Source organism: Xiphophorus couchianus, chromosome 18, assembly GCF_001444195.1.
Source record: "Xiphophorus couchianus chromosome 18, X_couchianus-1.0, whole genome shotgun sequence".
NCBI lineage: Eukaryota > Metazoa > Chordata > Actinopteri > Cyprinodontiformes > Poeciliidae > Xiphophorus > Xiphophorus couchianus.
Window position 1 is genome coordinate 2,895,918 of NC_040245.1, and position 25,016 is coordinate 2,920,933.

Below are 25,016 nucleotides of genomic sequence, written 5' to 3' on the forward strand. Positions count from 1 at the left end.
TCTTTTTTCCGTCTGAGTCTCTCCAGATTGAAATAACTATCAAAAAAACAACAAAATCAGGCAAAAGAACATTTTTCCAAACCAGTTTCTTTCAATAAAAAACGTATGAAATTTTAACATTAACAGTTAAAAACATACACAGAACACAGCAAATTTACTCATGAAATGCTGTATATGATTAAATTTGTCCAAAATATATGTTATATATATATGGCGTGTCAAAAAAAACACCCACAGCTCATCCTAATGGACCTTACCAAGCTCCGTCCACAACCAACCCACCTGACCGCAAGTCTCACAAACAAAGCCTCGTTGTTTCTATGTAAACATGACTGATTAGTGAATCATTTCTACCGGATTTTCACAATATATCAGCTACTAAATGGACAGAGGAACTAACAAGTTCATAAGTTCATGTCATCATCTGGGAGGAGGTTACTGGTTTCTCAGTCACAAGCTGGTTGCAAACCTGAGGCCAGCAGGTGTCAGTCAGTTATGGTAGATCTGAACTTTGACCTCAATATGAGAAGCTACAGACTGATAGGAGGAACCAAAGAGCTCTGTAAAGGTAAAGGCAAATCTTCTGAAGTTGGGATATAATTCATTTAATTTCACATAATTACCGCGGTAGAAGCCATTTGTTTGATAAACCTTTATGAAATATATTTGTTCTATTTGATGTTTGTTGTGAATGACGTAAACTCACAAACGAACGAGGTAATTAGTCCAACGTTTAGAAACTACAGCGGCTGTAATGAGCCACAGCAAAGGTAAACAAAGGTAAAATAACCTGAACAGGTGATCAACTCAAAACCACTCCTACCTTTTTACTCTCTCTCTGTAGTTTAAGCGCACCTGTTACCATGGCAACCGCCTGCGCCCCGCAAGACGAGCAAAGATTAGTTAAAAACGTAACATTCAGTCCATTACAATATCAAGTTTCCAGGCTTGATATTTATTTCTCGATTATTAATCAGCGCTTCCCTGAACACAGCGATGGTTGACTGACTAGCTGTACTTGGTGCTAACGTGGCTAACAGGAGTAACAGTTTAGTCCAAAGCCTTTTCTGCTAAAATAAAATCTTTAGTGTATGTCAGATACAGACACATTGCATATTGATCTGTTTAGCTAACGTAAGACTGTGTAGCAGACAGGCTTCAATGTGTAGAAGTTGTATCAGTTCTGCCTTTATGCTGTACTTAGCTAACGGGAAGCTAAGTGTGTTTGTGAGACGGCCACGCATGTGACCACGCAGAATGGGCATCAGCCAATGAAAAGCGGCCCCTCTGGTAAGGTCCATCCCACAGTTACAGAACAGCAACAGAAAAAAGGGGGTGGAGCTGCCAGTTACTGGTTGCTATGGTAACCACCAACCGCCAAAACACCAAGAAATGTCTGGAGAAACAACTTGACTAAACAAAATAAATTCAAAGAATAAATAAACACATTTCGACAAACTTCACATCTATAGTGTTGTTAAAATAAAACCCATTCTCCTCCACTGGTTTGAAACGTTTTAAAGTCTGTGAGACAAGCTGAAGAAAACAGAATAACAAGATCTTTTCCGACATGACAAAAAATGAGCCGAATACACGAGGTGACCGTCAAACAACTGCGAGTTTCCTGAGGCAGAAACTCCAGGACCAAAACTGGATGCCGGTGACGGTGAGGCCAGGGGCCCATCAACACGTTTGCTGTAAACTCAGATGATTTCCAGCGTCCATCCAACACAAAGTGCAGCGAAGGGACTCTCTCACAGGCGCTTCCGGTTTGCTGGACACTGCTAGGTTTTATTACCTGACTGGTTCCACTGTGTGCATGTTGACAGGAACTGAAAACATTCCTCCCAAAGTTCCTGTAAAACAAAAATGATTTAATTCAAGCTGCAGATATCAGCATTTCAACTGTCGTCCAACGTATGTCAGACTGATTAATCCTGATAATTCGTTCTATGAGAATAAGCTAGATCCATCTAAAACAAATTCAGACATCGCATCTGCAGATTTATTTTTTTAGATATCTGCTAATTTTGTAATTTTAAGTTGCTTCCTCTCCATAAACTGCTCTGCAACTGATTTAGTTCATAATTAGTTATAAAAACAACTTATTGACTCATTTTGTAATTATGATAATTCCTTAAAATGAGCAGAATAATATTATTTCTTGAATGACAAGTAAACTTTTTAACATGTTTAATAATTCTAACCCATAGACCCCTTTTTCTTTTATGTACCATGGTGAACTGTTATGATATGTCTTTTAATTCTGTCCGTTATCCTGCAATAGCTAGCCCCGCCCACTTCATCACAACCCTCCGGGGCTGACTACTGACCAGTTCTCTGTCTAACAGGTCCGGAAAATCTCTAAGACCTGGGTATTACCCTAAAAGAGATCTATAAGAGATAATCTATTTAAACTGGTGTCGAAAGCGATTCGTCTAGCTCTAACTACCTCCAATCCAGAAGTTACGACCCTTTTCAGTTAAGAAACAGTCAGCTGAGTAGCCCTCACAGCTGCGTAATTCCAATAACCACTCCTGTTAACGGTAGCTCGCTTTCTAAAATATAACTTGCTCTTGGAACCGGCTAGATTAAATTTAGTGACTTGGATGTAAGTCCCTGGGTCATTATTTTACTCTCGCCAAAGGAAATTATGAAGCCTCCTCTTTACTAGAACCATGTACCTTAGTTTTACCTTTATTAAAAGAACTAAAAAAATGATTAAATGACTCAATTAATTCCAATGTCCACCAACCTCATTAGAATCTTAGAGTAAGAATTTATTAAGCAAGCTTAAGCAGGGATATGTGACATACAAATCAATAATCAATTGTATACAAGTCAAGAGCAGTGTAATAAGATCAACATGTATAATCATACCTTCCTGTCTCTTTCCCTAACCTATGTCACAGATTCTGAGATAGCTTTTTAGGAAGCGAGTTTAACTCATACCCAGTTGGTGGTGGATCTTTGGCAACAGGATCGTCCGAAAACCTTGGTCTGAATCTTTATCCTTTGTGTGAAAAAATCCTCTTTAGAATGGAAGCAAAGTAGAGAGGGTTCAATTGCTTTTGAAAACCCAACTCTTTAATCCCTCCGGGACCTTTGTCCTTTCTCCAAGTCTGTCGCAATGTTTGGGTTGAGGTGAGACCGACGATCGAATCAGGAACCCGGGTTGGACGATTGGAACTTGTCTCCCTTTGGTGGCACGAAGCTTCAGCTTTCCCCGTGGCCCCAGGGTGTGGTCTGCTCAATCTGCTTCTTCTGTTAGCTCTACTTCGGTGCCGCAGACAAAGAACAAGAACTTCTCCTTTTCCGTCTGCTTATATACAGTTCTCTGCCATATGTGTGTATGGGGAGTGTTAGTTTACGTGGTTTCGGCCCCTCCTGTCTACTGGCTGGGATGGAAAGTACCGTTCTTTCCTCAGCGTGTTGTTCTTAGCCAACCATACCACCCCACCCATCCTGTGCGTCTGGCCATCTGTTCAGAACTGCTTGCGACAGCAGGAACTCACAAGTTTCCCTTCTCCTTTTAACATTAAAAACTGTGTGCTTTTCTCTGATTAACTTTTAAACACAGTCAAATTTTAAAAACTTATTATGTGCTGATTTCCATTAAGCATTAATCATAAGCATTAATCACCTCTTTCACTTATTATATATCATCAAACCTTAATCATTTCATTGTCGTCATGCTATTACAGATCATGATTCGTACACCTCAGAATCATTCAGTAAATCATTCAGTGATTACTTACATACAGTCATTTTACCTATTGTATTCATCCAGATCATGATTCGTACACCTCAGAATCATTCAGTAAATCATTCAGTGATTACTTACATACAGTCATTTTACCTATTGTATTCATCCATATTCAACTTAATCATTATCAAAACATTCAATCATTATAAATCAAAACACAAGATTGCTTTATTTCCCTCAGGCTTTCATGCACCTGTTTCTGCATGTACCTGGATAGATCTCAAACCCCCTACCAGTTTTCTTGACACCCCCTCCTTGAGATCGGACGGTGCATCGCAGAAAACACAAAGTCCGAAGTCAAAAGAGGTCAAGTCCATCACCGCAATCCGCAGTCAAGATGTCCTGTTCGTAGCAGGCAACCGGAGATGATGATGGTGTCCAGGTATCCACAACCTCATACTCTGTCAGATTGGACGGCGGAGAAATCCAGCATTCGGCGTCCAACTGTGGAGGAAGTGGAGATCCTGCTGATCCGGGAGGGCTAATGTCCTCCAGGGAAGACTGCAGAAGCGAAGACAGATCCATCTCAGAGTCTGGCAGTGTTGGTGGGTTGTTACAGTATCCCTCCAACTCAGTCAGTAAATCCTGAAAATCCATATCGGTGGAAGGCGGATCTGGTGAAGGGGATGACACGAAGAGGGTGTCTTCTGTCTGGCACGCTTGGTGAGATGAACTGAGAATCTCAGTTTGGGTACCTTTTCTGTGAGTCGCACTGCTGGTTTGGCATCCGACATCGATAAACATATCCGGCGACACGGGACACGCTGGTGGAAGGTACTCGCCCACTGCCACAACTCGTCCATCGAGAAGGTGTAGAGTTGGCAGGCATTGTCGAGTAAGCTGGTGCTCCCATAATTTCTGGATCACGGGCAGCAGGAGTCCCGTGTGCATTGGAGATGTTGTAAGGTCGTCCTCTTCTTGGCCAAAGGCAGAGGTCCACACTATTTTGTGCACCCGTTCCAGGGATCGAGATGTGGAGGCCGCTATGTAAGGCAAATCTCCTTGCCCTGTGGCGCAGAGAATTGCCGTTACATCGGTGATACGGCTGCTCACGCAACGGTGACACCAGCGGGAGGACGATGCAACCCATATGAATCCATAGGACTCTGCGGCGATCCCACATCCCACACAGCAGGTTGGTGCCTGAGAAGAAACAGCAACCTAGGTAACTTCACGATTAGGGTTTCGGATTAACAATAACACAACGAATATGCAAAAGCGAGAGCAGGGAGTGTAGCTGGTTTAAGCTCGTGCGCCTGCTTGGGCTGCCAGCCAGGGAGAATTAATCACAGGAACCGGAATGTCGTGATCTGGAGCTGGTTCGCCCCAATCATAGACATGAGCGGAATCATGGAATATTGCAGCGTAGGTCATCATCCATACAACGATGGCTAGGTCAGAGGTTTCCTGAAGCCAGTAGAGGACCACCAAGATCCCCCAAACCGTTGCCCAAAGAGCCAGAACTATCCACTTTTGTAGCCATATGCGCCTGCTCCGACCTTTGATGGACAAGGCTTGGCGCGCTAAGTAGACGAGGATAGATACTGCAAAGAGCCCTTCTAGAATAGCTGTGAGGATCTTAAGTGGGGCGGTTCGAGTTGCTTGACGACCCCCAAGGACCAACTCCATTATGAGGGCTGTGGTATCGGTGACGAGCCATAGACAGACCACAACGCCCCTGCGCCAGTTGATGCGGGTACGGCCCATCAGGTAACAAGCGAAGAGGGATGAAGCTAACCCCCACTTCTGGAGGATGATGGGTCGTAGGATAAGCTTGACATATCCTTGTAGCGCAACGAAGATCCTCATAGGATGTCCCCTGGGCCAGGAACCAGTGTGGCAGTAGAGTACCCAGGCCAGGGTAACCCCTAAGTGCTCAAGGGTACTCACTTGAATTGGAGCAAAAAGTGAGTTGGGGTTCGATGTGTTGGTTGAAGAGTTAGATGCCATGATGTCCGATGGTGGTTCTTTTGGTTCCGATGTTGTCGGCAGCTGCAGCGAGGATTGAATGGCTCGCAGGCACACGGCAGCTGTCTTTTATGCAGGAGCAGGCTCCTCCTTCGGGGGGAGGGGCTGGTACTCCCTCTTCTTGCAACGACAAAGTGCTTTCAGCCACACCTCCAGGACGACTTTGCCGACGATTAAAGCCACGGCCACTCCCAGTAGGCCCAGGATGTATGGCCACAGCATACTCAGTGCATTCAGCAGCCATTGCTCAACAATGTGGAGGCCCCCTTCCACCACACTAGCAGCCTCTTCGACAACCTCGGTGATTGCGGTCACGATGGTTGCTCCCATAGTTTCATACCAGAAACAGTCGTGTTGGTCCACTCCTTCGCCACATTTCTGCCAAATCTCCTTAGAGATTGTGCAGGTGAGGTTGGAATACAAAAGATTAGGTCCAATCCAGTCAAACCCGGGGTCTACTTTCCCATCACATATACTCTTTCGGAAAGCATGTCCTTCGGCGATGGCTATAAGGGGGTTTGGGATGAAGGGAACTGGCAGACCCAGAATACTCTTGCGCTTCTGGAGGTGGTAACCTAGGATTGCGTCGGTACAGGTCTTTCCGCTCACAATAGCCCTCCGCCATGTACCATTGATTTTGCGCCAAGTAACTTCTGAAGAGTGAGTGTCATACTCATCGGCATAATGTTGTTTGCAGTAGCTCTCCCAACCTCGAACCTCGTGGCAGGGTCTTCTAGCTAAACTTATGACACACTCAAGGACTTGTCGCGTGTTATTTTTACAAGTCATGCGCCAGGGTCTGGGGTTGACGTAGTTTTCAGGTCTCCAAAAAACCCCAGGCCAAATCATGCGGTCCTTAGAATAAACTGTGGCGAGGTACTGGTATTTGATCCAATAATTGGTAGACTGGCGGAGACAGGGTATAACCCAGGCTTGAAGTTCTTTTTGCTGAAGTCCCCACCATTCCCAGTCCCAATTCCGAGTATAATCCTCATACCAGGCCCGTAAAGCCCATTTAGCGGTCGGAAGGACGTCAGGATCAGGGCAGTGATACCTCCAGGTGGAATAGAAGGTCTTGCTAGTTTGTACGAGGTCACATCGTGGTGACGAGTGGGTTTTCACCCAGCAAGTGTTATTAAGGCTGTCAAAGATACTGCGCGCAACACATTTGTCAATCTTTGCAAAGTCGCCTTTAGGAGCGCTCAGAAGGTCATCAGGAGTTGGAAGGGGTTGTGTACGTAAATTGGCAATGTGAAAGTCCTCTAGCCCAGCAAGAGAGCGAACCGCTCCTTCGGGGAAGTCTCCCTCGAAGAACGTTTGGTCTTTGGCTATGTACGTCCATGGGAATGTGTTATTTAGCCAGGTTTCAATTTCTGTCCGTATTGATCGTACAGAGTGCCAGAAATCCGACCGGTATTCTTCTACAGCTGTAACAATGTAGTTTTGGCCCTTGCATTTGACGAACTTGTTCCAGAGGCAGGCACTTAACCACCTAAAGTGGTTCCTATAACAATATTGCTGGTCAGATTGGTACATAAACCGTGTTGGACCTTGTCGAATCAGGAAGGCCGTGATGTTAGTCAAACTGTCGTTGGGGGGCGGCCTCATTGCCCAATCGAGAAAGTCGTTTCGGGAGGTGCCGTTAACCTGTGGTCGTTCTGTAATGTTGGCATCCTCTCTGCAATTTAGGTGATAGTCACCCCAAAACTCCCCTCGTGGGAGCCAGGTTTGACAGCCTGAGGACCTGTGCGGGGCCGGGTATACTACTTCGGTATCCCAGTACCCCTGGTTCGGCAACATTAGTAGTGATCGACAAGCCATGTTGCAATGCCATTCTGGAAATCCTAGATCCGGATGGATCCAGTTACACCTGACGGTCCGTCGTTCCTTGCGTTGCAGAACCCGTATCCAGCAGAGTGCTCCTGTGTCGAGGAAGTCATAGGCGTAGATCTCCCAGGTCCGATTCAAGAGGTCGTCTAGGGAGGAGTCGTTCAATTTGTAGGCTCGGCGTTCCACATACTTTTTGCCGTTGTCTTTGGCGAATAATCCGGTTCGATTCTGGGCAGAAGTTTCGTTGTCCCATGGCATAAAAATAGCCGTGGTGCTTGTATTCCAGCAGTTGAAGGTGGCATACTTGGAATGTCCATAAGTGACCTTTGTATGCGTAAGGTACCACGGTCCAACTCCGATGAAGTAGAAGGTCGTAGCGAGAACAGCAGCAGCAAATAGCAAAGCCAGAAGCGTCAGCAGCCCTTTCAGGCAAAGGGATTTTCCTGTTATCGTAGTCGTTTTCCGTAGCAAAGGTTCGTTAGAGGTGTCCGAGTCGTCGTCAGTGTCAGTAGAGCTGTTCGAAGCCGATGTTGAGTCTAGCCAACCCTGGTCTGTAGGCTTGCGCTTCATGCCGATAGCATCCATTTTGGCCAGATTAGTGATTCTCTGGGATCCGGTGCATCAGGCTTTGTACAAAATTTTTTTTTTTTTTTTTTTAAAGCCTTGCTACAGCCTTGGTGAGTAGGGTTCTTCGCAACCCGTCTGGTGGCTCTTCTCTGTTGCAAGGCCGTAAATATAGGAGAGGGGTAGGGTAAGTCGGGCTCCAACCCCCTCCACACCCACTTCCAGTGGAACACCCTCCAATAGTCCGGCCGAGGAAACGGGCCTTGGGCGGTGCCGTTTTTCAGCGCTTGGTCATACCAAGATTCATGATGATACCCTATTGGGGCGGGAACGGAGATGTAGGTGTACAAAGGTTGCCCATGCAAAGTTAGTCTGGTGCGATACCCCCAGGTTGACGGGGTAAAAATCCTCTGGTGTGGTGGATTAGGGTAGACCCTATCTATTTCCAATTTCAATGGGAGCCTGGTGTTATTAAATATATAACATTCTGGATTCATTTCCCTCTTTATTATGGTTTTTGCCATACTTGGTGATGTGGTCCAAATAATCATGTCATTAAGTGAAATTTCACAATACAGTCCTTGCAGTGGTTCAAGGTAATGGGGACCCCACCTTATCCGTAGTTCGATCCCCTGCACCCTATGATACACTGTATTAAAAGTCCACGGCAGAGATCTTGGGCACATAGGTGAAATTGATGCATAATGGACCGTGTTACTGGACCCTCGTCCTTGCCAAGCAGGCGGTGCGGTGGGGATGAATAAATGTGGCTTCGTTGGAGGGGGTGACGTGTACTCTTCACTTTCCCCCACCTGTTTTGTGTTCTGAAAATCAGTGGGTCGAAGATATATGAGGTACTTGAGAAAATATGCTTCGGTGAGCGGATTGGAAGGAGTGAAATCTTCTCTTGGCATATCCAGGAGAATAGAGGTAGTAGGGAGTCTCAGGAACGGACCTTTATCTGATAGTCCCGACGAGACTCCAACTCCTACTTTGAACATTCTAGTTACAATAACCCTTGTACCTTTCCGTCTTGTGGGTTTTGACTGACGTTGGGACTTGACGACTCGTTTTCCCCCTTCCGGTTTATCCGTTAGTCTTGGTTCTTCTTCCTCCATGGAAATGCTGAAGCGAGCTTTTGCCAGGCGTGGGTCTTGGGTTTCTTCTTAGGAGGCTCCGGTTCGGTGTAGGACACGGTGGCGTAATTCTGCTCGTCTGGCACCACTTTGATGGCTGCTCCGACGGAGTAGATTCCTTTAAAGGGGACGGTGATCATGCGCACTGACAGCTGAATCTGGCAGGAGGTGCTAGGATCGGAGGGCGTACCCGCTCTGTGGGCCACGCCTCCCGGGTGTTGCAATACCCCATCCCGAAACTGGGACTCCGCTGTTACCCAGTACAGGCAAGACTTTTCTTTAGGTCTTACCGCATTGCTGCCCCACCCGTCCACCTCAGTGGTGTAGTAATACATATCTGAGCAGCGTACCCCATCTTCCCTTGGCACGTCCGGTAAATCCACCACAGGAATTGTGCAGTCATTGATGACTTCCAAAATCAGATGTGCCCATGTGGTCAGCTCCCAGGGGCCTGTCCAACCCCCATTAACGGCTTGGTCTCTGGTGTCATCTGGGAGTGCACTTAGCCCCTCAGCTGATGGTTGGTACGCGTGAGGCCGATGTACCCGGAAGATCACAGGGGAGTGGCTGGTGTTCAAGGGTGGAAATGACAGGGATGTTCCGGCAGCTTCATACGGCCAGGCAGCATGAACAGAATCCCACAGGACATCATGGGGCCCTTCTTCCCTCCTCCACACCCATGGATCCGCTTCTTCTGGGGTGTTTGGGGGAGCTGAAGGTCCCGGTAATATTATCGGTATGGGGCTCCCGTGATTCGGTTGTACTTGTCCATATGTTCTGTAATATCGCAGTGAGCTGTAAAACCTCGTCACCTGCCATCCCTCAGCCTGACCTGTCAAAGTCAGTTCTCCTCTCCCCAGCTGGTCTTCGCAAGTAGAACAGTGATGGAGATCGTCCCCATCCCAGACGCAATAACAGCTTTTTGGTTCTTCATTCTGCCAGCTCCATTGGGTCTCCAACTGAAGTCGGGGCAGGTAACCTACCCGGCAGTTCCCACAGATGGTGTTGTTTAAAACCGTAACCGGAGAGACGCGAAGATGTTGTGGTATCTCTGCGGTGGCTCCTGGTCGCCTGGGTTTCTCACGGCCCGGTCCCTCCCAGGTGATGGGGAGTGGGTTGTTTACTAAACAAACCGGACAGCGACTTTTAGCTCTTGCCCATATCAGCATCTCTCGCTCCTCCGACAGGACTCCCTTTTTAGCCCAATCCAATTTCTTCAGGGCTCGTCCTGCCCAAATCCCTGAAGGTGTTCTTCTAATTATAACCACCCCTTTCACGGTGGCCAGTCCGATATAGGGTGGAATGGTACATGATTCACTGGCCATTTCACCGGCTTCTATTTCACTTTAGTCAGGAACTGGCTTGAGCTGCTCAACTCCTTGAATCCCTTTTCTTTTCAGCAATACTGTGTTCCTATCCAGTACTTGCTTGACGATGTCAGTGGTCTCAAACTTGGGTTTTACTGCTGCATTTACAGGTTGCTCCCTTGCTTTGACCCACACGCGCTGTCCCTCTCGGAATGGCACTCTGGGCGTCAGCTTCTCCTTTTTGTCGCTGGAGCTCTGCCCCACTTCCTTCGTGGTGAACGGCCGTTGGTTGAGCTCCATTGCAGGGGCGGGCCTCTCGGCTCTGCTTCTGTCGTTCAGGGCCTGCCCTATTTCCACCGCCTGTGTGCTCCAACTGTTGGTATTAGCATTTTTAGCTATCCAGCTTTTCACTAACCCTATGGTTCGTTCCACCACTCCGTTAGCTTGTGGGGTATAGGGTGGAGAGTAAACTCGCATTACTCCAAACTTCTGGCACCATTGGTCAACCTGTGAATTACGGAAATGAGTCCCATTATCCGTGCGCAGCTCTTTCGGGATTCCCAGGGCACTGCATACTTGTTCCAGCATGCCGACAACACTATTGCCGTTTGCTTTCCTGGCTGCTTTAGTAGTTACAAACCCCGACATAGAATCCACCAGCACTAAGAGGTACTTCTCACCTCTTCTTCCTGTTATCCCCATGGGGCCTGCAACATCCATGCAGACTGAACCCCAGGGGACCGTGCTTTTGATGGATAACCCCTCCATCCGCTGCCCTCGGCGACCTGCGTTGTATTGTCCACATACTTCACAGTCCCTTAGCACGCGTTGGACTTGTTTCACTGGGATCCAAAGATCCTGCTCCTCCAGCTCCTTACGGGTAGGTCGTACGCCTGCATGTCCAAGGGCCTCATGCACGCTCCGCACGACCTCGACCACGTACTCTTCTGGGACCTCCCGTCCTCTGGGAGTACTGTCCCACTTCTCGGTACCGACAAAGACGATCTTTCTTTGCTGGACATAACAGTCTACTTCATCATTCCCACGCCAATGAGCTCCCTCATGCGTGTGTGCTTTTTGATGCTCAACATCTATTTCCAATTGTAGTTTTAGCTCAGCAATCTTTTTCCACAAGTCCCTGTGTGCCACTGGCTTGCCCTTCGCTGTCTCGAAACCATTTTCTTCCCAAATGGCCAAGTCTTCTCTAAGGGCTTGAGCGCAGTAGTAACTGTCGGTTACTAACCTGGCATTCTTGATTTTCCTTTTCACCAGTTCCAGCAATCCTTCCAGTACGGCCGTTACTTCTCCGGCTTGAGCACTACCGGGAGTTTTTCCTTTCTGACGGCATTTTTCTTTGCCGTCTTGCTTCAAAATAAATCCCCAGTATGCCGACTGGTCGGACCCCTTTCTGGATCCATCGGTGTAGATTGTCCATTCTGGTTGTTTCGGCTTCTCAGATGTCTCTGGCGGTTTCTTCTTACTGGTGGGTTGTGCTGGCCCAATCTCAAGCTCCGGGTCCAGCAGGATGTCTTCCCATCTTCCCCACCGTGTGTTAGTTGCTTTAGTACTTTCCACGGTACCTTTTCTTAGATACTTATGAACTTGGCTCTGTGTGATGACTTTAACTGGTTGTCCTTGTGCTAGATCCTTCAGCACACCCCAGTAACGAGCTAACACCGCTAGCTCTTTCTCCTCCTGCGGATATTTCCTCTCGACAGAAGTCAGGGTGTAACTCCACAGGGTAACCAAGCCTCCATTTTCATTACTCACTTTGATCATGGCATCGTCATTCTCACAGCTGATTTCTGCCACCAGTCTTTCCGACAAACTTCTTGGCTCCAGTCTCACAGCTGCTTGAATGGCTTTTCTCAATTCTTCTAGGTTCTGTTGATTCGCTGCTGTCCAAACCCAGGGTCTTTTTCCGTCCTTTTCGTCCTCCTCACTCTTTCTCAGGCATTTGTACAAAGGCTTGGCATACTTCTGATAGTTGGGTACGTGGTCCCGGACGTAGTTGCATAGTCCTAATATTTTCTGTAAGTCATTCTCTGACTGAGGTGGTTGGATGTTCATCAGCTTTTCTCTGTACCCATCTGAGAGTCCCAAGTCCGACGTGACTTGGAAACCCAGATAATTCACTTGGAACTGTCCAAATTGACATTTCTTGAGGTTTAGCTTCAGGCCTGCCTTGGTGAGGTTTTCTACCACTTTTTGTAGTCTTTGTAGGTGTTCTTCTTCTGTGTCATCAGCAATAAAGACATCATCGATGTATACAGTTGCTCCTACGTCCCCCAGTACTTCCATCACTGCTGACTGGAACACGTTTGGGGAGTTCTTGTATCCCTGGGGTAACCTTTGCCACACATAGCTCTTGCCTTTGTGGGTGAATGCAGTTTTACCTTGCGATTGTCTGGCGAGGCGTAGAGAGAAAAATCCATTGGCTAGGTCGATGCATGACTTGAACTTCTTGACTCGAAGAGTTTTCAGCGCTCCTTGGGGATTGATTAGACTGGCTCGGTTTGCTATTGTTCTCCGATTCAGGGCCTTGAAGTTGATAACTGGTCTCCAACCCCCTCCAGCCGATTCAGGTTTCTTCACCGCCTGGATGGGGCTGTTGGTGATCGGGTTGAGCTCCTCTCTGATGATTTCCAGGGCGCTCAGCTCCTTCACTATCTTGTCCATCTCCTCGACTGCTCCCGGATTCAGCGGGTACTGCCGAACAGGTGGATGAACCCCACCTTCGATGTGATGAACAAACTTTGGACCCAAATCCCCACAATCGTTCTTGAACCGTGCCACTTGCGCTGTAACGATGATCTCGCGCAGCTTCTCTTTCCCAGCCGGGGAGAAGTCACTCTCTGCGATCTTCTGTTCTGTCACCGTTGGTATGTCAATCGGTTTGTACCAGTCCTGCTGCCCGGATCCGGCTTGGGTCGGGCCGACTTTCACCAACCTTGCTTTCAAGCTCGTCAGCCTTCGCTCTAGTCGGCGATGTGTGCCTTTCTTTTTACTGAGTTCATCTAAGTCTTTTACTGTGAGTAGATTGTAAGGACCTTTCACCCACACTACTCCTTTCCACGTCCCGTATGGCATTTCTTCTATTTTCCCATTAGCAAACTGAACCTTCAGGTGTCCTGCTGTTTCTAGGTCTTTGCGGGTCATAGACACCTCCGCTCCGGTGTCCACCAGGTAGGGTACTCCCTCCACTTTGGCGTAGATTTCGTCCCCTTCCCAGTAGGCATTTTCTAAAATGACCCGCGACCTGGACGCCATTACTTTGGTGACCCTCCGGCCCCGGCTTTACGGGACTCACGGAGGGCCGTCCTTTGTTCTGGGCTTAATTTCCTATACTCCTCATCCGTCAGGAACTGACCTTTCCCTGGCTGATTTTGCGAAGCCGGCGGGTTGGTCGGTCTTCCTTTTGGTCCTGGTGGTTTCTGCTGGAACGGCCGGTTTTGGAAATTGGATGGTGGTGCTCCCTGTTGAAACGGCCGGCCCTGGAAGTTGGATGGCTGTGTGCCCTGCGGGAACGGCCTGTTCTGGAAGTTGGATGGCTGTCTGATGTTGACCCTTCCAGGTGGCTTGGCTGGTTGGCTAGCCTCCTTCTTCCTTTTGTCCTCGTAGTACTGCTGCTCCAGGTCGAATCCCTGCACTGCCACATCCATCTGGGCCACGGTTGTGCTTCTCACTGGTAGTTTCACAAACACAATCTCTCCTCTTCGTCCCTTTGTCACCTCACGCAGTACCTTCACGTACCTCGCGGGAGAAACGGTTTGCTTTAGTGTATGCCAGAGCGGCTCCAACCGGCTTCCTTTGTCCAGCCGTCCTCTAGCTCTCTTCACCTGGGACTCTTCGTCGTCCATGTCCTCCAACACCAATCTCTCATAGTTGCTCTGTGCTGACTCTGTTCCAACCATCGGGTCCGCAGTCACGCTGGTCAGCCACAACTTTTTGGCCCCTTCGTGGTTGGTGGTAGATAGCACAGTTGGCCAGACATCTTTCAAATACTCCTCATTATTTTCATCTGCGTTTTTACTCCGAATCACCAGCCTTAGATTCTTTAGTTCTGCGTATGCATCTTGTCCGGTAGTAGTGGCCGGTGGCTGGGCTGACACTCCTTGTGGTCCCCGCGGGATCTGTGGTCCTGGCTCTGAAGACGTCGCCTGCGGCTCTTCTTCATCAGCCGATACCTCGTCCAGCTTCTGTCGAGTCTCCCTGGAGTACTTGTAGGCCGCTTTCTTCAGTCGTCGCAGCATCACATCATACATAATTCCCATGTATGCGTTCCTGAAGTTGGTGGTCAGGGAATAGTGTGCTGTCAGGGTAGAGCAGGATGGTGTCATCAGGATGTTAGCCCACTCCCCGACTGTCGCTTCTACCTCGAGCAGCACCTTGTCTCCCAGCCTGCTGGCCCATCCTGCCGGAATCTGGTACTCTGTCTGACCGACCTCTGGTACATACGTACGCCGTCCGTCTTTAGCCTGTACGGGGCCCCAGGTCACGTCTCTCGCCAGTCTCTCAGAAGAACTCTCGATGTCAAAGGTTTCTATTTCTTTCTTCTTTCCTCGGTGCTGTCCTGTTCGGAGTGTCTTATGCCCTGTCGGTGGTTGTTTTGGGTCGGAGAAGATGCTGCCGTGATCAATCTCTTCTTCTCCTTCTTCAGAATGTTCGATCTCCTGTTGCTCTTCTCCTTCTTCCGAGTCGCTGATGTCCTCATACTGTTGTTGTCGAAGAGGTTCCCTCCTGGGGGAGTTCAGCGGTTGAATCTTGGCTGGTTTCATCGGTCCTACTTCTCTCTGGACCGTCGGCTGCTCATTCTTGACTCTGTCCGTGTTGGGTTGCCTCAGTTCACTGCTGCTTCCCTCGAATGAGAATTCTTTGACATATCTTGCGGCCTGGGACTCTGGCCCGACTGGTGCTTCCCTTAACTTTATCCTGAGTGGCTCCATAACCTTGGCCGTGCCGGTCTGGGTGGTGTTTGAAACTCCACTCTGGGGTATTTTTAAGGGATATTTCTTGATCTCCTTTGCTGGGTGGCTGATGCGGCATTGTTCCTCCATTTCAGTTGCCATTCGTACACCTTGCTCCGTACGGAGTCGATGCATACGGGGGTCAACCACCACCACCACCTCTTTGAACACAAAGAAATGACTGTTGGTCTTGGCTATGTTCACCACTCCGTTCTCTGTGACCGCCCTGGCGGTGTCCCCTGGCAAATCTGCCGATCTTAGTCCCTGCACGCTCACCATCACCCTTCTCATGCTTTCGTTGCTGGCGGTCACCAGGCCCCTTTCGAGTCCATGCCACATCTTCTTCCGATATTCCTCCAGACTTTCTCCTTTCTTGTAAACATCAATTGGGACCAGGATTACGGCACCATAAGGAAGACTGTAGCCCTTCATCATCACTACGTCTCCCCTAGTTTTTTCACTACAGGAAGCCTCCAACACCTTTGAATCTTTTTGGTAGTATTTCCCAGCTTGGTTTTTAAGGCTGCGTCGAAACTTTCGATTGTGGATCTTGTATTTATCATTGGTGAACACAATCAGCCCGTCACCTTCAAGGTCCCATATTCCTCCAATAAACTGGTAAATCATGAGCCCGGATTGCAGCCTTAAGCTGATGGTCTCTGATGGTATTTTAGCCAACTCTCGGGTGCTCCTCCAAACATCCGACTTCTGGGTCTTCTTTTTAGGGCGGCCGGGGTCCCATAGCTCCTCATCCGATTCCTCCCCGTCCTCGTCGGAGCTGCTGCCCGCTAGAGTCTCCGTAGGTGGCAGCAGCTGCCTCCTTTCCGTGCTGTGGACTCGGGGATGAAACCCGAACTCCTGACCCCGTCGAGGGGACCAATCCCTGGCCGCTTGCTCCAACTGTTCCTCAGCGAAGGCGTCGATGAGCGATCCCTCGTGATTTTCCTCTTCTGACTGCTCAGAGGGGATCTCGTCGTTCCTCGATGCTCCCGGTCGAGCTGGGATATCGTCATCGCCTTCCGTCAGGTCTATCAGGTCCTGCTGATCTTGCTTCGGCTGGTTAGTCGGTGTTGTGGCTCTGCTGGGCAGTTGAGAGGGGGCCTCAGCCACCTCCGATTCCGCTTTGTCTGGGGCCTGCTCTTTTCCTCGGGTCTCTTTGAAGGCCGAAAGTCTCTGCAGAACCTCGGCATATTCTTTGTATTTGCGCACCCCACTGGCTAGAGGGTTCACCAGGATCCCTTCGATGCCTGCTGCCAATGTAGCTGTCTTCACTAGGCTGTCATATTTCTCGGAGGGGCTGTAGACCATCCGCAGCTCACCAATCGTCCATCCTTCAAGGAGTTCAGCGAACCATTCCAGCCATTCTCTGATCTCCGATTTCTTGGTTACCTTCACCGGGCATTTAACGACTCCCAGTCGGTGACCATGTTTAAGCAGTGTGCAAAAGTATATCCGAGTCTGCACCAGGTACTTCATTAAGTTCCGTGCCATGTCCTCTTTGATGGTGTAGTGAGATTCAAAGAAAACCCTCCTAATTACCTCAATCCAGGAATCCAATCCATCACCGAGTAATATCAACGATACAGGCAATTGTGATAATGTGGATTGGGAAAGATGGGATTGATGACTCTCTCCATCCCGGCTGATGTTGCTTGCCTCTTGTCCCTTTGCTGGCTCTTGCAGGGGATCCAGTTCCCCCCTTTCTTCGTCATCCATAGTTGTCCTTGTCTTCGAGTTGCCTATCCCCCAAAGCCTCTCTTTGCGCTCTTGAGTAGGGATGGGTCCAGGCTATGTTGGCTACTGGCTTCACTGTCTGGATACTATCACTTATCCTCAGTAGAAGCTTTCCCTGACCTGCATGCTATACAGTTACTGCAAGGGTTGTGACCGACGGCCTTATCAGTCACCGTTAACTCTATTCCCTCAGAGTTAACCATCCAAGTGAGCTATTCAGAATCACACTTCTGTTTTTACTGACTTGGTTTATTAGGGCCCGCCTACTTGGCTCCGCCCCACGTTGGGCGCCATGTCCGTTATCCTGCAATAGCTAGCCCCGCCCACTTCATCACAACCCTCCGGGGCTGACTACTGACCAGTTCTCTGTCTAACAGGTCCGGAAAATCTCTAAGACCTGGGTATTACCCTAAAAGAGATCTATAAGAGATAATCTATTTAAACTGGTGTCGAAAGCGATTCGTCTAGCTCTAACTACCTCCAATCCAGAAGTTACGACCCTTTTCAGTTAAGAAACAGTCAGCTGAGTAGCCCTCACAGCTGCGTAATTCCAATAACCACTCCTGTTAACGGTAGCTCGCTTTCTAAAATATAACTTGCTCTTGGAACCGGCTAGATTAAATTTAGTGACTTGGATGTAAGTCCCTGGGTCATTATTTTACTCTCGCCAAAGGAAATTATGAAGCCTCCTCTTTACTAGAACCATGTACCTTAGTTTTACCTTTATTAAAAGAACTAAAAAAATGATTAAATGACTCAATTAATTCCAATGTCCACCAACCTCATTAGAATCTTAGAGTAAGAATTTATTAAGCAAGCTTAAGCAGGGATATGTGACATACAAATCAATAATCAATTGTATACAAGTCAAGAGCAGTGTAATAAGATCAACATGTATAATCATACCTTCCTGTCTCTTTCCCTAACCTATGTCACAGATTCTGAGATAGCTTTTTAGGAAGCGAGTTTAACTCATACCCAGTTGGTGGTGGATCTTTGGCAACAGGATCGTCCGAAAACCTTGGTCTGAATCTTTATCCTTTGTGTGAAAAAATCCTCTTTAGAATGGAAGCAAAGTAGAGAGGGTTCAATTGCTTTTGAAAACCCAACTCTTTAATCCCTCCGGGACCTTTGTCCTTTCTCCAAGTCTGTCGCAATGTTTGGGTTGAGGTGAGACCGACGATCGAATCAGGAACCCGGGTTGGACGATTGGAACTTGTCTCCCTTTGGTGGCACGAAGCTTCAGCTTTCCCCGTGGCCCCAGGGTGTGGTCTGCTCAATCTGCTTCTTCTGTTAGCTCTACTTCGGTGCCGCAGACAAAGAACAAGAACTTCTCCTTTTCCGTCTGCTTATATACAGTTCTCTGCCATATGTGTGTATGGGGAGTGTTAGTTTACGTGGTTTCGGCCCCTCCTGTCTACTGGCTGGGATGGAAAGTACCGTTCTTTCCTCAGCGTGTTGTTCTTAGCCAACCATACCACCCCACCCATCCTGTGCGTCTGGCCATCTGTTCAGAACTGCTTGCGACAGCAGGAACTCACAAGTTTCCCTTCTCCTTTTAACATTAAAAACTGTGTGCTTTTCTCTGATTAACTTTTAAACACAGTCAAATTTTAAAAACTTATTATGTGCTGATTTCCATTAAGCATTAATCATAAGCATTAATCACCTCTTTCACTTATTATATATCATCAAACCTTAATCATTTCATTGTCGTCATGCTATTACAGATCATGATTCGTACACCTCAGAATCATTCAGTAAATCATTCAGTGATTACTTACATACAGTCATTTTACCTATTGTATTCATCCAGATCATGATTCGTACACCTCAGAATCATTCAGTAAATCATTCAGTGATTACTTACATACAGTCATTTTACCTATTGTATTCATCCATATTCAACTTAATCATTATCAAAACATTCAATCATTATAAATCAAAACACAAGATTGCTTTATTTCCCTCAGGCTTTCATGCACCTGTTTCTGCATGTACCTGGATAGATCTCAAACCCCCTACCAGTTTTCTTGACAATTCTTTAAATATTATTTAATATGCTATTATTTAATTCTAATTATTTCATATTATTTAGTGTTTTTTTATATGTAACCTATCTTTTTAGATATAAAAGGCTTTATATATATTTATATTTTGATGGAAGAAGCTTGTTAACTTGCCATATTGCAGTATTTTTATCCAGCTGTGTTTTTTTTTTGGCAGTAAGTTCATGATTTTTGGTGTCTGGAAAATTAGTAGTTTCAAAAACTTCTGGAATGTAACTTCAGGCACTGCGCCGTTACCTAGCAACCCAAGCTGAGCTCCAGAACATTTGGTCAGCTGGTTTTACCGCTATATGCACTGTACAATGGCTACTGTTGTTGTTGACTTACCATCCAGAAACCACTTGCTGCATTCTTGAGTTTCCATCACAAAAGTGTGCAAAACTCTGAAAATACATAATTTCACAGTTGGGTTGTTCCCATTAAATAAGAAAAATAATTAAAATCCCATCTAAACAAGTTTGTTGACATGATAAATGGAAACGCAGATGCTGTGCTGCGTCTCACCTGAACCGAAATGTTGGATGGGCAGCAGGAAGATGAAATCCAGGCTTCAAAGCCAGAAAGATGAAAAGAAGTAGAAGTTGGGGATTTGAAAAGATGTCTGACAGTCAGAGGCAGGTGGAGCAGATGAAACATGTGACTCATCTTACACACTCCCACCAAGTTGTAATGTCAAAAAGCTGAATAATGGTCCACCCAGACGTCCAAACTGCTTTAGAAAAGTCCCTGCAGTATAAATACATACTGATACCAGACACGAGAATAACAAACATGTTAACCAAAAGACTGAGAGGCGGGTTCCTCTCTACAACCTAAAAAAAAGAAATGTTCTTCAAACTAACCATTTACTAATGTTCAATTGGGAAACTTATAATTTCTACATTTTTGCTGAAGCGCCAGCTTTAAACTCCAAGTTTACCATTTTACAACATCAGAAATGGCTGTTTAAATCAGAATCAGAAAGGTTTTGTTGTTCTGCAAGGGGAAATGATTCATTTGATGACACTAAAAACGAAAAAAAAGTCACTAATTTACGGTAAAATACCGGCATCTAAATTTGACCATATTAGTACAATATTTATACGGTAAAATTCTGGCAACCACAGCTGGCAATATTTCACTATAAATTATAACGTTTTTTTTTTTTACAGTACATCTAAAGTGCTAAAATATTAGAAAAAGCAAAATATAAGCATAACACAATTATTTTTACAGCTACTACACTGTATATATGTTTTTAATTGTTTTTTTTAAGTCAACATCAGTGACGTGCGGTGAGGTTCATAGCTGGTGATTCATTGACTTAATCATAATATTTACAAATATAGAAACCCTGCATGTTATTGTTTACATGAGGAAATTTCGCGCATGCGGACAAAGCTGGAGGTCAACAAGTCTAAACCTTTACTTACCATCCATAGCCGCGCTGCCGCCGTAGAATAATTCTGTTAACTCAAACTCGGACATTAGATATTAATTTCTTGCTGGGCTCCACAGCAAAGTGGAAAACCGTTAAAGTACAACTCAAAACCGTCTTTCTCGCTCTCCGTATCAACGCAGCTACGCGCAGACAGTTGCTAAAGCAACTGACAACAACGCCACAAGAAAACACTCAAATATTTCCCACACAAAGAGCAGAACATTCAGTCTGTTGCAATACTTTGGTTTTAGGCTTAAAGTTTATTTTTTGATTATTAATAAGTGATTGATGTGGTAAGAGGAGAAAACTATAAATATATCGCTGCACTTTACTGTATGGCTCCATGGCTAGCTCCATGGCTAGCTCCATGGCTAGCTCCATGGCTAGCTCCATGGCTAGCTCCATGGCTAGCTCCATGGCTAGCTCCATGGCTAGCTCCATGGCTAGCTCGCTGTTACTGTCTCTTACTCTGCAGTTGTGGAGTCACAATGTCTGGGATCATGAGCGCCCCCTGTCATGAGGCAAGAGAACTGCCTGCCTCACCTCGAATCTGTTCTCTGGTTTCTGATCGCTGCTCAGCACACGAAACATGTTACACAAACAGTTGGTGACAAAAAACACTTTACATTATATACATAAGCTACATTATGGAAAATCAGTTCATACATTAAATGTTTTTTAACCATTTTATTGGCGACATACAGCCAGGAGGAGCATGCTCTCATAGAATGGCAGCCAGTGCAGTTAGCTCTGCCTCACTTCACTGCACGTCACTGTTCAACAAATATTAAATTCTTACTTTAATGTCAGAATTCTGACTTTAACCTCTTTTCTTTTTTCTCAGAATCAGAATTATTTAAACAAATTTAATTTTCAAACTGAAATCTACCAAGTACATTTTAGACAAAATGTATAAAGTGCATGTTAAGTGATTATTTATGTTACAACATAATTGATAAACACCTACAAATGTTTGGTTATTTATTTGGATTTTGACATAAATTGACAGAAGTCTTTATTTTGGCCCTTATACTCTTCCGTACTATTTTCATGTAAATGCAACAGTTAATTTAGTCAGTAACAGCTTTTTTGATAAAGTAACAGGAATTAATGGAAAGTCGGGTTGCAGATGTTAATTCATGTCAAACTTGGATAAATCTCACGATTAAAATGTTGAGCAGCTGTTTGCCGTCCAGCTGTGTTTGGAGATATTTAGATTTTTTCCCCTCTGATTTCCGATTTCAGTCCAAATAAATGCCACAGTCTGTATGTTTACCACTTAGTGCTTTGCAAAGGCAATTTACAGAGTTTAGTCAGGTCATTAAAAGCCTTGCGCTGGCTGCCTTTTGGCTGAAAGAGTAAAATCATTCATCTGGTTAATTTCCCATCTGAGAGCAGAAGCTGCTGCTGCCTTCGGGGAGAGCCTGCGGTCTTCTTACCGTCTGGATAATGGCTTTAAAAGTTGACATCCATGTCAGTCATACAGAGGCAGGTTGCATCGGTGTCAGCTTTTATTTATAACAACCAATTATAGAGCAGCAAGAGAGGGAGAAAGGAGAACTTTATGTATAAATCCTGGAAGAATAACCAGTCTGTAACCTGACTACGTTAGTGCTGCAAGATGAAGTCGTAAATGTGCTTCCACAATGTTTTTAGTTTGTGATCCAAATGTAACGTTTTCCCCAGGAAAGTTGAAACTAATGTACTGTTTCTTCATTAGCTCTCTGTATCTGCGTCCCATTTTCTCACACGACGTAATGAAGCGTATTCCTAACCATTTTCTGTCTAAATTTGTAACGTCGTTAATGCTAAGCCTTGCAGAATCCTTAAAAGTTTTGGTTTTTAGTCGCAGAGTAAACCACGAAGGAAAAGACAAAGCAGGAGAAGATCCGGTCGCCTTCGTCTTCTGGATCTGTTGTTACAGTTTAACTGAAAACTGCTTCAGTTTTTAATGTATTTAAGAAACATTTAGGATTTTTTTCATACCTTGGAATAGTAGTACTACACCTTCAACTTTTAAACATTTTGCAACCACAAACGTCATTTGGTTTTGAGATTTTGAGAAAGCAGTGTATGTCTAGTTTTGACACCTACAGGTTTTTTTAGTCTGCTCTGTTCACTCACACTTTCAATTACAACCAGTTACCTTCAGACGTCACCTATTTTAGTAAATATTAACTTTTTAACTTAATCTTATCATAACTCCAGGTTTTCAAAGAGAAGTCTAGAAAACAAACAGAATCCTGAAGACCAGAAAGCTTGTAAGACAGTATTCGCTTGTGTTTAGTTCAGCTTTAGTTCGTTTACCTAGAAAGTCCGGTTCGTTTGGGGAGGTGTGAATGCGTAATCAAACTGTGATGCAGACCAAAATAGTGAACTCTGGTCCACCTAAAAACCTTGGTCTCAGTTCGGTTGACGTGAACTCTGGTTCGGTTTGAATGTATATGTGAACGCCAAGCAGACCGGAGACTGCTCCAAAAACAGGAAGTGGACTACAGCGCAGGGCATTCTGGGTAAATATATACAGAACAAATGTGTTAGCCTAGCGCTAGTGGGAGATATGGTTTGTTGTCTTTAATGAAAGACAAAAGAGAAATCCTACAACTGCTAAAACAGGAAGTTGCGCTCAGCGTCTTCTTCAGAGGTAATCATGTTTTTTCCTTGAGTAGCGCCCCCACAGGTGAGAAGGGGGAACAGGTTTTTCAAATGGTTTGGTTGGTTTGACTGCAGTGTGAAAGAGCCGCTAAAAATGGAACAAATGTTGCGACTTTGATCAAACTGAATCTGCTGGACTATGAGGGGTGAAAACAAAGCAATCCTGGAAGTAAACCTGCTGGAGCCACCAGAGCTAAGACTGAAGAAAACTAAAACTAAAACTCTGAATCGACACCCAGAGCTACAAAGAATAGTTTAAATCGATGTGTAAAACTTTTAGATCTAAATTAAACCACAGCTCATCAGCAGGACTCCAAGCTGAAGAGTTAATTCATGTATTTCATTTAGATGTGTTAGAGCAAAGTAAATACATGTGTTACAAGGGCCTAGTCAAAGTACAGACCTTAAATAGATAGATAGTCTTACGGATAGATTTGCAAACTGATGTTTTCAGAAGCCCTCTGTCTAATCCGACTGAACTTCAGCAACTCTACGAAGAACAGTCAGAAATCTAGTTTGTATCTAAAACTATATTCAAACTCATTCCATACTTTTATTTTCTGTAAAAATAAAATACGTTAAAGTTTGAGGTTCGAGTTTTAACTGTATCATTTCTCCTGCCAGGCACTATTACTCATATCTGACATTTTCTTTCTGCCCAGAAACCTTTGAGAAAGGCCGGTGTGGGCACAACTCTGTTGTTTTCTCATTTGTTTCATTCGCAGCAGGTTGCAGCCCTTTTCAGTAAGGTTGCTGCATTAAACATGACATTTATACAAGTAGGCAAACATCAAGGGAAGCTTTTGTCTTCATGTTTTATGCAGATCAAATATCAGCTGCATGTTTGACCTCAGGATGGCCTTAAGGGATATTAACCTCATTTAAATTATTTTTATTCAAATTTTTCCCAACGTAAAGTCACTTTCACAGATTTATGGTTACAAAAAAAATGTTAATTAAGCTCAAACTGTGGCGGAAAAGCCACTGGTGGATTTATTTAATCAGAATCTGCTTCATTACGTGCAAAAACGATGAATTTACTTCAGTTTTGGGCGTTAGCAGCAGCAGCAGCAGCAGCAGAGAGGGCAGACATGTGAGGTGGTATTTGTTTTTCAGATGAAAGGAGCATCACACTGGGTTTTACTCTTAGTGATTTTGTTTTAAGTGCCAGGACAGCCGTGTCAGTCTGGATCAATGTTGGGATCAATTTTTGTTTCTTTTTATGTCCCTCTTGGTTTTCTAATTTGAGAGAATCACATTTCAAGGTTTTGTGTGGAGAACAAACAAATCTTTATGTCCTTGAATCGTTTGGACCCGTCAGACTGAGGCGCCTCACTTCACTGGCAGATTTATTTCAAGATTTCTTTTGTTGTTTTGTAAGCTGTGCATGGATTGATTGTTATTGCTGCAGCAGGGATTTGCTTCTACGGAATACTTAATGTGTCAAGAAATTGGAAAAATTCATTCTGACTAAATCTATTAAAGAAATAAAAAAATAACCTGATCCAGATCTAAATAAATAAATAAATAAATGTGTTTTTGTAGGTGATGTCTAGCCAGTCAGAAAGCGGGACATTCATGCTGAAGGTGCGTTTAGCCG

The 25,016-nt window shown here is 45.5% G+C and overlaps 1 protein-coding gene and 1 long non-coding RNA gene across 4 annotated transcripts in view; one reads left to right on the plus strand and one right to left on the minus strand.

Annotated features, from left to right (window-relative positions):
• The window catches only part of caln1 (calneuron 1), an 80,180-nt gene that overhangs the window by 15,328 nt on the left and 39,836 nt on the right, over nucleotides 1-25,016 (plus strand). The window lies entirely within an intron of this gene.
• On the minus strand, nucleotides 1,360-21,034 carry LOC114133602 (uncharacterized). The gene is made up of 3 exons (XR_003593214.1): nucleotides 20,754-21,034; nucleotides 19,846-20,085; nucleotides 1,360-1,856 (listed from the first exon to the last, which is right to left on the minus strand). It is a non-coding gene; the product is annotated as an uncharacterized LOC114133602 (long non-coding RNA).